Source organism: Vipera berus (assembly GCF_964194415.1).
Source record: "Vipera berus genome assembly, chromosome: 4".
Lineage (NCBI taxonomy): Eukaryota > Metazoa > Chordata > Lepidosauria > Squamata > Viperidae > Vipera > Vipera berus.
Genome location: NC_138206.1, coordinates 68,896,488 through 68,909,042, shown reverse-complemented (window position 1 = coordinate 68,909,042; position 12,555 = coordinate 68,896,488). Strand labels below are relative to the sequence as shown.

At 46.8% G+C, this 12,555-nt stretch overlaps 1 protein-coding gene across 3 annotated transcripts in view; it reads right to left on the bottom strand.

Moving 5' to 3' along the window:
• The window catches only part of SH3KBP1 (SH3 domain containing kinase binding protein 1), a 148,233-nt gene that overhangs the window by 56,192 nt on the left and 79,486 nt on the right, over nucleotides 1-12,555 (bottom strand). The gene's annotated exons all lie outside the window — the stretch shown is intronic.

Here is a 12,555-nt window from a genome sequence, read left to right as displayed (position 1 = left end):
TCCTAGTCCAACAATTTCTACACTGTGGCAGTGTTTAGAGAATAGTACCAGGATAAAAATATAGAAATAAAGCAACAGGAGACATCAAAGATCACTTCCTCTCCTCTTTCCCCCTCATATGATATTAAAAAATAGACCTTATTCCCTATGCCATTTTTAAATGAACCCAGTGTGGGAAGTCAGCCCGCCCCCCCTGAGAAAAAAATATTAAAAGGGCAGAATATTATATTTCCCCAAAGGATCTTAAAGAGGCAGAAAAGCATGCCCAGTTTTTCTTAATAGCCCCAGGTTTCCCTCCCCCAAGCAGAAACCAGATCTGTAGAAATGCAGATGTGATAATTTTCAGGCCGGCGAACGTCCCTGGAGGCCGGTAGGTCGCTCCGTGGCGGGCGGGCGGTTGCTGGGGTGCTGGGGGGGGGCGTGCGCTGTCCCGGCCCTCCGGGAGACCACGGGCGTCGGCGGCAGGTTTCAGGGCCTGGCGGGTTGCTCCGCGGCCCCACTGAATGTCGGGCGTGCCGGGCCCGACATGCCGCCCCCCCTACCAAGGGTCCTCCTGCAGATGTAGAGAACAAAGTCACACAATCATTCACCCCGCATACATCACCGTTACCCCTACCTCCCGGTTTGTTAGGGTGAGCACGGTGGAATGCCCGGACTAAGCGTGGGGCATGGACGTCTCCCTGCGACACCCATGTTGCTTCCTCCACCGGGTACCCCTTCCACCGAAGGAGATACTGTATGGCGCCCCTCCGCACCCTGGAGTCCAACACCTCCTGCACCTCGTATTGATCAGCATGTACCGGCCCGGGGCCCCCCTCCCCAGCCACTGCAGTGGCCGCGGAAGCAGGCTTTAGCAGGCTACTGTGAAATACTGGGTGGACCTTACCCAAGAACTTCGGCAACCGCAATCGCACCGTCACTGGGTTTACCACTTGCACCACCCGGAACGGCCCAAGGTACTTAGGTCCCAGCTTGCGGCACGGGACCTGTAACCGTAAATACTTGGTGGACAAGTAGACCAGGTCCCCCACCCGCAGTGTAACAAAAGGCCTCCGTTTCTTGTCTGCCTGTGCCTTGGCTGCAGCGGCAGACCGATCTAATGCATCCTTTGCAGCTCCCCATGCGGCCTTGATTTGTCGCATCCATTCCTGCGGTGAGCGCGTAGGCCCCTCCTCCTGGGCGCAGTCAGCGAAGGGAACGAAGTCATGGCCGGCGACCACCCGATATGGAGAGAAGCCAGTACTGCTATGAACCGCATTATTGTACGCCACTTCGGCGAGCGGTAACAGGTCCACCCAGTCAGTTTGCTGGAAAGAAACGTAGCTCCGTAGATACCGTTCTACGGCGGCGTTGGCACGTTCTGCGGCCCCGTTGGTGCTGGGGTGATAGGCCGTACTCAGCCCCTGCGATGAGCCGATATGACGCAGGAACTCTCTCCAGAACCGGGCTGTGAACTGCACCCCCCTGTCCGAGATCACACGCCGCGGCACTCCATGCAATCGGTACACTTGCGTGAGAAACAGCCATGCCAGCCGGCGAGCTGATGGAAACCCCTTACAAGGAACAAAGTGTGCCTGCTTGGAAAACAGGTCGACCACTGTCCAAATGACGGTGTGACCCTTGCTCTCTGGGAGGTCCACAACAAAGTCCATGGCGATGTCTTGCCATGGCCGAGTCGGGTCAGCCACCTGCTGCAACAGCCCCAAAGGCTTCCCAACTTGGGGTTTTGTGGTAGCACAAACATGGCAACGCCGTACATACTCCTCGATGTCACTCTTCATGCGGGGCCACCAGAATTGACGACGTGCCAGATGTAAAGTTTTCACGAACCCGAAATGTCCTGCCTGCTTGGTGTCGTGACAGCCATAAAGAACGCGTGGCCGCACAGTTTCAGGTACATACAATCGTGTTCCATGCCATGCCAGGCCTTCCCGCATAGTCAATAGTCCCGGATTACTCCGTAACCAGGCGTCCTCGTGCAGGGCCCTTTGGATGGCCTGGTTCAAATCCTCCTCCGTCACCTGTCCAACATTCCCTGAACCAACCCCCTCCTCCACCAGTGTCGGGATGAGCGCCTGCACCACCTCCTCCCTCTTGCTGTCAAATTGTGGCATGCGGGACAAAGCATCCGCCAAAAAGTTCCGACCCCCCGGCACATACTTCAACACGAACCGGAAGCGACGGAAGTATAATGCCCACCGGACGTGCTTAGGCGACAAGCGGCGAGGGGTCTGTAGGGCCTCCAAGTTTTTATGGTCCGTCCACAGTTCAAATGGATGGGAGGCCCCTTCCAGGAGGTGCCGCCAGGTCTCCAAGGCCCAACGGATCGCAAAAGCCTCCTTCTCCCACACCGCCCAGGCCCGTTCAGTGGGAGTCAGTTTCTTGGAGGCATAAGCGCACGGCCACAGGACCCCGGAACTGCTCTGCTGAAGGAGGACGGCCCCAAGAGCAACATCGCTCGCATCCGCCTGTACGACATAAGCCAGGTCGGGGTCGGGGTGTCGCAAAACGGGCTCTTTAGCGAAGAGGGACTTCAATTCCTCAAATGCCCGCTGACACGCTGTGGACCACTCCAATTTAAGCCCTGGTCGTGGGCGTGTCTTTAATTGTCGTGTGCGAAGAAGATCCGTTAATGGCAGGGCGATGGCCGCGAAGCGTGGAATGAACTGTCTGTAGAAGTTGGCAAAGCCAAGGAAACTTTGCAACTGTCGACGGGTCCGCGGAGCCTGCCACTGTTGAATGGCGTGTACCTTTCTAGGATCCATCTCCACCCCTGCCGCCGATATACGATACCCGAGGTAGTCCAGCTGGGCCCTATGGAACTCACACTTGGACAGTTTAACATAGAGCTGCGCTTCCCGCAGTCTTGTCAATACTTGGCGCACAAGGAGTACATGCTCCTCTAAGGTGTCCGAGTAAATAAGGATGTCGTCTAAGTACACCAAAACTCCCCGGTACAGGAACTCATGCAAGACCTGGTTGATCAATTGCATGAATACAGCTGGGGCTCCCTGTAAGCCAAACGGCATCACTCGGAACTGGAAACTACCAAGGGGACAATTAAACGCAGTCTTCCACTCGTCCCCGGCTCTGACCCTCACCCGGTAGTAGGCCTCCCTCAGGTCCAACTTGGTGAATACCCGGCCTGTCGCCAAGTGGGCCAACAGGTCCTTCATCAAAGGAAGGGGATAGAGGTGCTCCACGCACACCGCGTTAACCCCCCGGTAGTCCACACACAAGCGCAGGCCCCCATCCTTCTTCTCGCGAAAGAGCACCGCCGCCGCCACCCGAGACCGTGCTGGTTGGATAAACCCTCTCTCCAGGTTTTTATCTATGTACCGCCGTAACTCCTGCATCTCCTTCGGGGACATGGCGTACATACGGGGCTTAGGCAGTCTGGCATCAGGTTCGAACTCGATGGCACAATCCGTCGGCCGGTGGGGTGGTAACGAATCGCACTCCCGTTCATCGAAGACGTCCATTAAGTCAGAATAAACTCGGGGTACGTGCACCTTCGGGTCATCCATGGCCCCACAAGCCTTCTCCCGCGTCCCCGTGTCGTCCGGCCCCAGAAAGGAATGGTGGAGAGGGGGCTCGGGGCCCAGACCCAAACGAAGATGACGGCAACCCCCCTCCCACCAAATCGTGGGGCCCCATTTGTCAAGCCAGGTAAGGCCCAGGATAACAGCTTCAGTCATAGAGGGCACCACAACGAAGCGCAAAGTCTCCCAATGGGCCCCCAACTCCAGCCGGACTGGTTCGGTAACATGAGTGATAGGAGCCCCCCCAAGGAGCGACCCATCCACTTGCTGGAAGCGAAGGGGAGTTACCAAGCGTTGCAGCCGGATGCCCACTGTAGCTGCTGTTTTCCGGTTGATAAGACACCGGGTGCTCCCTGAATCGATCAAAGCCCTAACCGCCCATCTCTGGCCAGACACGGGGCTCACCAGTACCACTGGGAACACGAAGGGACACATCGGGGCGCTTACCATTGGATCCTCCTCCGGCTCCAGATCCTCAAAGTCTTCTGTCACCGTGGGCTGGGCGGTTACGGGTCCGGTCGCCAAGGGAGTCGTCACCCGACGAGTGTCATCGGCTGCCTGATAAGCAGTTCGGGACCGCTCCGAGGTCTTCCTGGCAGGCAAAGCCCGTGTCGAGGTCGCAGGGGGAACCATTCGGGCCGGCGGAAGCGGGCATTCAGCCGCCCGATGACCCGGCTGGTCACACCGAAAACACCTAATACCAGGCCGCGGTGGCTGTACGGAGGGGGCTTTGGCCGGCGGCAAGCCAGGCCGCTCCTCCACCTTCGCTCTTTCGGCCGGCCGCCGGGCTCCGGTCACCCCCTCAGACCTTCGAGTATCCTGTAAGCCAATGTCCAACTCAACAGCCACCCGGAACCAGTCCTGCAGACGGGCCGGTACCCCCCTTACCACGCAAGCTCGCCGCAAGGCACTGTCTAGCCCAGCCTTGAAGTGATGCACAAGAAGACGTTCTGGCCAGGACCGTAGCCTCCCGCCACCTTCCGGAACTCCCCAACATAACGCACCGCCGGTCTTCCTTGCTGGCGCAGATCCAACACCTCGGCCTCGGCGCGGAGCACCCGTTAGATATCCTCAAAACGGGCCCGTAGAGCCTCCAGGAAAAGACCAAGGTCCCCGAGCTCACGGGCATGATCACCGTATAGGTCGGCCGCCCAGGCCGCGGCCTCCTTGTAGACACGCCGTCACGGCCACTACCATCGCCCACTGGGACGTGTAGGCCGGCCTGTACTGGTCCATATGGTTAATCACCTGGCCCAGAAACATTGCCAGGCGGTCTGGATGACCATCATAGACCGCGGTCAGGGGCGGTGGGCCCCACGCCAGCCCTGGACCCCAAGGACCAAGCGGCATCCCCTGGACTGGAACCCCCCCATCTAATCGTAACGGCTGTTGTCTCGGTCTTCCGGCCACACTATCCCAGGGAGCCGTGCCGCTTGGTACTGCCGTTGCGGGAGCCGGGACCCCCGTGGACCTCAGGTTGACGGACCGGGCCCTGAAACCTCGGGCTGTCCATACGGAAGCGGGGCGGGCTAGACCGCCGAGTGGGAGCACCTGGGAGGGACCACTGCCCCTGGTCTGACTCATCTGGAACAGACCAGAACCCAGGCTCCCGACCCCTCACTTCCCCGAATCGCTCTCTGAGAACCTCCATGGTACGGCTGCCCGGGGCGGTGGAGTAGCTCCATTCTTCATCGCTGTCCTCCATGAAACACCGCTCCCTCCACTCTGTAGACGCACCTTTGGGCCGGGTCGTCTGGCCTTGGCCGAGCCTTTTGTGATCCCCATCAGAGTGTGTCCACCGATCGCTGCTGCGGCCCCGCACTCCAGCCTCCTGAGGCCCCGGACCAGGGCCGTCGAGAGGGGGAGGCCTTTCCTTCCGCCGCACCGAGGGCAATGCCTCCTCCCCCACCTCCACCGACTCCAGGAGCCCAGCCGCAGCTCCAGCTTCCTCCTGCTCCTCAGCCAGGGGTGCAGGATCCTCCGTACCTTCTGCCATAGCAAACTCCCAGGGAGCGCTCTTCAAAGAGTAAAGGAACGCTGACTTACTTTCAGGCCCCGTCCGACGAGCCACCAAAAATAATGAATCCGGAACGGGAGCTGGTTCTCCTAAGCCACGTTTATTATTCTCATAAACAGTTGCTCGAAGACAGACGAAGTCAGCGTTGATTTCACAGCACAATCAACGCTGTTAAGTAACCGGCAAAGCCGACACCCACCACCACACCCTTAATTGCTCCACCACGCCCTCACCCTACTTAACTACCGCCTCCCATGGTTCCCTCCTTTTGGCTCCCGTCCCACCACCATTGCAGCCGGTAAGCCACCCCCCAGCCCAAACCACCCTCCCTTCCCCCAGAGCTCCGCATATGTTCATCTTTCCCCTCGCCTCCCCAGACCGCCGCGAGTTGTGCCCTCCCCGGCCCACCGGTAGTCTCTGCCACCCCCTGGGCCACCCTGGCGCCCGTTCCTGTTCTGCCGCTCGGGCGCTGGGCAACTACCGGCCGCTCGGTCGTACGGCCTCTTCCCGGCCTCCTGGTTGGTCCCAGAGGCTGCTGGGCCGCGTCGGCGTCCCCGCCCTTCTCTCCAGTCCCTGGAGGCCAGCAGATCGCTCTGTGGCCGCACTCCTTCCCGGCTTGTCGGCAGCTTCCGGGGGCCGGCAGGCTGGTCCGCGGCCTCCCCTGCTGACAGGCGGGCCGCCGCTGCGCTGTCCCCTCAGCTGCTCCTCCCCCCGGACTGTCGGGACGGCGTGGGCGCGGGCGGCCGTTTCCGGAGCCCGGCAGCTCGTCGGAGAGGCGAGGAGGCCGGCGAACGTCCCTGGAGACCAGTAGGTCGCTCCGTGGCGGGCGGTTGCTGGGGTGCTGGGGGGGGCCGTGCGCTGTCCCGGCCCTCCGGGAGACCATGGGCGCCGACGGCAGGTTTCGGGGCCTGGCGGGTTGCTCCGCGGCCCCACTGAATGTCGGGCGTGCCGGGCCCGACAATAATCCATTCAGGAAGTTTGGAGGCCTCCAGCTAGAAGCTTAGGAAGACAAAGACATCCAAAATCTACATACCCCATACAATCTCTAAGATAGGACATAATAGGATTAACCCACAGGTGCCAAAAAGGCACACTTAGATTCAGGTCAAAGTACATGACACAGGAAATACAAAGCCTCAAACAGGAACAGTAAACAACTCCAAACAAAAGCCCAAGAGGGTATAAAACCCACTCCCTACTACATGTGCTCACTCTTTTCTTCCAGAGCCATCTTTCTGTCTGGCTCTCCTCTTTAATAAACTGCAACTTTCTTGGACTGAACCATGATGAAGACTTTTCCTTCAGCACCAGATTACAATGTATTCATTGTATTACCTCATAATCCAAACAGATGATCAAATTTAAGGATTTCACCATATTAAAAAAAACTTTGCCAGAAGATAATCAGCATAAAAGGCTCATAGTAGAATTACCTGGGCTGACATGCTAGTTTTCTATTTGCACTGTATCAATGCCCTTTTCTATTATCTGTGTATTATCAGACAAAGTATAACTGTAAAGAGAAGTGAATGTTTTACTTCCCTTTATTATTAGCATATAATCTTTATGGAGGTGCCATGGCTTAGCAGTTAAAGATGCTGACCTTGTCAGCTGACAGGCCAAGTTTGAGCCCCGAGTCACGCATCCAGGTGAGCTTCCACTACTTACCCCAGTTCCTGCTCATCTAGCAGTTTGAAAGCATGCAAATGCGAGTAGATAAATGGGTACCACTTCGATGGAAAGGTAACAGCATTCTGTGTGCCTTGGCATATAGTTATTCTGGCCACGTGACCAGGAAAATAACTTCGGACAATGCTGGCTCCCTCAGCTAATAAATGAAGAATGAGCACTGCCCCCTGGAGTCAGACACGCCTGGACAGGAAAACCTTTACTTTTATTTTTATAATCTTTGTAGGACCACATTCTACTTTTCTTTACAAAATTATGATTAATAAAAAACTGAACTATTTTACTCATAAAAAACTACTATCTGAGCACTAGAAAAATGTGATTTATCCAAAGTGCTGTTTAAAGCAAAACATCTAAATATATTCTAATTTCTACCTTTAGCCAAGGTTTTATTCTAATAGTAGGGTCTGTGGCTAAGACTTCTCACTTTTTAAAAAATTATAACAAACTACCGGTATATTGGGGAAAATTGCTTGAGTCTCCAATTTTAGATATAATTGTCTAAAGTGCAGAACAAAAATACACAACAATTACAAGATTTTGTATTAGCTGTATGAAAGACAACACAAATAATGCTATCAATCTATTTTTTTGGTTCAAGACAGCCCATCAATGTTCATAAATTGTATGGAGTTGTCTGTTTATTGGTCTTCAACCAAACTATTACTGATTCCAGGCACCAATGCAAGGATAGTAGCATCTCACTGGAAGAAGAGGAAATAAACATCAACAATTGATATTGATAATGCCATATGAATTCTAAATCCTTTAACAAACGACTTTATAAGTTCCATGCAGTTGTTAAAAATAATAAACATTTTTTATTCTATGGAAGCCACAGACTCAAAAGAAATCTTATCTATTCAAAATAACAGGATTAAATTTACATGGGTTAAATTACTGGATGATAAAATTTCCAAAATTCAGTATAGACAATACTTTAGTCTACAATCTTCAGTTATACACAATGTATATGTACATGAAAGATGAGCTAAAATAGCCAAACACCAATAGGATAAAATAGGGCAATGTTTTAAAAAATATTTTGGGGTGATTTTCCATTCCAAATGGATTTGGGATACACACACCCATTATTTCTCCCAGCTAACCTAAAGATGATCAACCAACATCAAGCACTTTTTTTTTCTTTTTTACTAAAAATGCAGCATCAATAGTGCAGCACTAAATTCATTAAATTTGTTAAGTCCAAATATTAAATAATGAACAATGTACTGAGAAGTAGCATATTACAGCTAATAAAAATTAAAATAGGAGAGTAAATGCACTGCTCAGTTGGAGAGAGAGATGCCTAAAATTGAGATACAACTGTAGACGTGAAGGCTAACTCCTGACTGAAGATCCAGTTTTTCTGGAGAAGTGAATTGGATCTAGTTTTTGTTGATGTTTATTGTTCAAATTGGAAAGTTACAGTAGAACAAATACTAGAATTGTATAGGTTATTACCAGCATGTTTTAAAGTCATTGTGGTATGAACAAACATTCTCTTGATGGTCAAATGATATGGAGCATCAGAATGAAGTCAACAAGTTATCATAGAGCCAAATAATCCTTTCCCAAACTAAGGAAATTGTTTTTCAAAGCCAGAAACAACATATTTCCCTCTATGTTTCTATAAGATATTTAACGTTTCTCTAGCTGAACACATCTAGTCATGTGGAACCATGGAAATGAAACTATTTACCATGTACCACACTATATTGTATTATCAATTCCTATAGCATATTATATAGGCATATCTGGAATTAGTATATATTATCTTTGCTGTGCCACTTCCAAAGAAGAATGAATAATTATTGTGTGAACTTCATTCTCTCATATTAAAATATACAAGAGGTAAATATTGTGTGGCCACAATGAAGATGACACTTCATGAAAGGCTGAATATTTGTTTTTTTGTTTTTTGTTATGCTTTTATGCAATGTGCTGATGATCAAAATAAAATTATTCATCAAGGAAAAGCATTGTAATAAAGATGATATTATACAGAAAACACATCTTCATGAAAAATATCACTAATCTGATGCTGATATGGGATGGAGCATATTTATGTTAGAAAAAAAACCTATAAATGCAAGATTCAAATCAAATTGTATCCCTGAGAGATATATTCAACACTATTATAAATATTATATTTTCAACTGGAAAACACATAATATGCCATCAGTTCTTTCTTTAACCACTTGCTTTTTCATCCAATTTTCCATTTCTCATTCTATTTTTCCACCGGATTGAGGATTTTTTTTATTACTCATTACTCTTTCCCATGTATGTTTTGTGCACAGATATACATATTACATATTATATTTATATATATATAAACTTCTATAATTAACAGCAAAAGAAGAAGGCAAAGCCCACACATTTTTTCCAGTTCCATTCAAATATCAACTTCTTCCACATTTCTAAAGGAATAGGAACTTACAGGAACTTGTCAACTTCTCTAAAATATAGAATACCAACTAGACATTATAAGGCTATGTTAACTTCTCTATATAATATTAATATTATAATATTAATATTATAATATTATATAATGTCTGCAAAGAGAATGACAAAAGAATAGTTGATCTTATATAAAAGAATAAAAATACTGCTGAACTGTGTAAGAACCAAACTAAACCCATGGAAGAATATCAATACAATCTGTTTTATTCGGTTCCAGTTGAAGTCTCCGCTGTCTATTATTAGTATTAGAACATTTTTATAACTAATGCAAAAAAGATAAATGCACATATAAACGTTTTGTGCCCAATATTTTAAGAACTTACTGAAATGAATGTAAGATCTCCAGTTCAATAAAATTGCCAGCACTGCTACTGATTTATGTCATACTAACAAATAACCACTGTCTGCTAAGTTTTTGTATATAAATATATGTTGAAATTATTCCAGACATTTAGCATGTATTAAACTGTAAACATCCTTTTCTTTTTCTGTTTGTTCAATTTCAAACAGGAAAATAGATGACACATTCTATATTGCAAGCAGAAAAAAATGTTTCAAATAGAGTTTCAGTTTAATATACCGGTAGTTTAATGCTATATTTGGACAACAAATATAGATTAAGGAACTGGCAAATTATATTTAAACAAATAAAAGGTCAACATGTTTAAAAAATGTAAGGAGACTGTCTCTGTAACTCTAATTATAACTTACTTCTGAATAAAAACATAAATATCTTCTAATCAAATAAACATGTAGTAAACTATTTCTACAAGAAAATAAGTATAGCCTGTTTGGGAAGTGTAATTCCTACCATATTCTTTTTGTTTGTTGTATTTTATCAGTAACAATTCCAAAAGTCTGATTATCATTAATGAGACAGTAAGATTTAAAACATATCTTAAATCATACTAAGAGTATCATAAAGCATCTGTGTATCTGTATCTTTCAAAGCAGAAATATAAAAGATGCAGTTACACAGTTAAATGCAAGTCATTAATATGTTATTTATTAACTCTGAAACTCAGATGTTACCGCTTTTCCTTTTAAGACTTCAGTGAAAACTCTCATTTAACACATTTAATGCGAATATATAGACCATTTAAAGCCTTTGTTGCCAAACATCTTGTTACCTATATTATGCAAATTACAACATAGTTGTATATATATATATATATATATATATATATATATATATATATATATATATATATATATATATATATATACACACACAAGAAGTGTTTGGTTTTTTTAAAAAAAGACATACCTCTTCTCCCATTGTGAAGTAAAGCTGCCTAAAAATGTTTAGAAGCAGTATGAAGAGTCCTCCCACTTCCTTGTAAAAGTTGAGCTCACTGAGAAACCAAGCCTAAATCTGAGTCATACTTTAAGACTAATACTAGCTATGAGGAAATATTGTATTTGTTTATTTCACAGGAAACTGGAACTGGCTACAAGAAGGCAATTTTTAACTCCCTTGCAAAGAGAGAAAACTGTCCTGCTTCTGATCAAACACAAAGCAGAGCAAGCAACATCATTGTCACTGGAAGATAAAACTTTTTTGAAAAATCCAGAAAACAAGTCAGATATATGTGAGGTGATATTTTTAAAAAGATATTCCTTTCTTAGCTATAAGAAATTATTCTGTACTATTCGTATTAAAAGTTTTAAATAAGTAAAATATACTAACATACCAATCACACAAATAGTTATATAATTTGTATACTGTAGAAATAATGCTACAGTATAATCAGTGCTTTTTTTGTAACAGAAAAAGGTGCCAGAACTCACACATGTCATACAACCCTCCTTGCCTACCATACAAGGTTCCATCCAAAAAAAGGTGCCGGAACTCCGTTCTGAGTGTTTTATGAGAAAAAAAGCCCTGAGTATAATAAAAAGCCAATGTTTATGAAGAATATCCTGGTCAAAAATAATCAGACACTGTTTATTGATGTAAACAGCCTCACAATACTTTTGTATATAGGAAAGGAAGTGTGAAAAATTTAATAAGCATAATAATAATGCTCACCTCAAACCACGCAGTAGAACAGGTTCAGATTTAACTAATACAATGCCACCCATGCTGAATAACCAAATCCAGTATCCTGCAAGATGAGTTTCAGTGCAAGCCACTGACAGAAAGCATTCTTTTGTAACACTGTATGCTTCCAGTTTCCTAAAAGTTTAACAATGAAAATGTGCCTACAATATGGTAAATAGTGCACTAGCTTTGGACACGGAATATTTCGATTCTGATCTATCCAGAATCTATCCATTAGTCAAAGGGATACAGAAATGAATCAACCACTGTTGCAAGCTTTAGTAATATTGGAATAATGCTACACATCTTTGACTGAAATTACAGAAGTGGCCAAAGTTGTGGAAACCTTTTGGGAAAAGTGTATTTTTGAGATTTGATGGCTAATAACACTATTTTTTGGGGGGGGAGCAGTACCATAAAATTATATATCAATGGAAAGATAATTTAATCAAGAATGTAATGCAACATAGTTTGTTCAGCTATCTGTACTGTATTCTATGAAAGGTTATAGCCAAATAACCAGAAAAAGGAAGCATAACTTGCTTAGGTTAATATCAGGTAGCTTTTCTTCATCTGATTGTAACCAATCAACATGAGTGTTTAGAGAGCCAATCAGGTGTCATCTTGTTTTGGCAATGAGCCAATCCGATCACAGTAGGATTCAGTTATTGATGTCATGTATCGAAGCTGAGAGGAGGACATTTGTCAGTGTGTATGTGATCCCTATCAAGTTGGTTGGGGGTTTTTTCCCCTTTCATTTAGTGAGCTTGTAAAACGTAATAAAATTAGAGTAATGG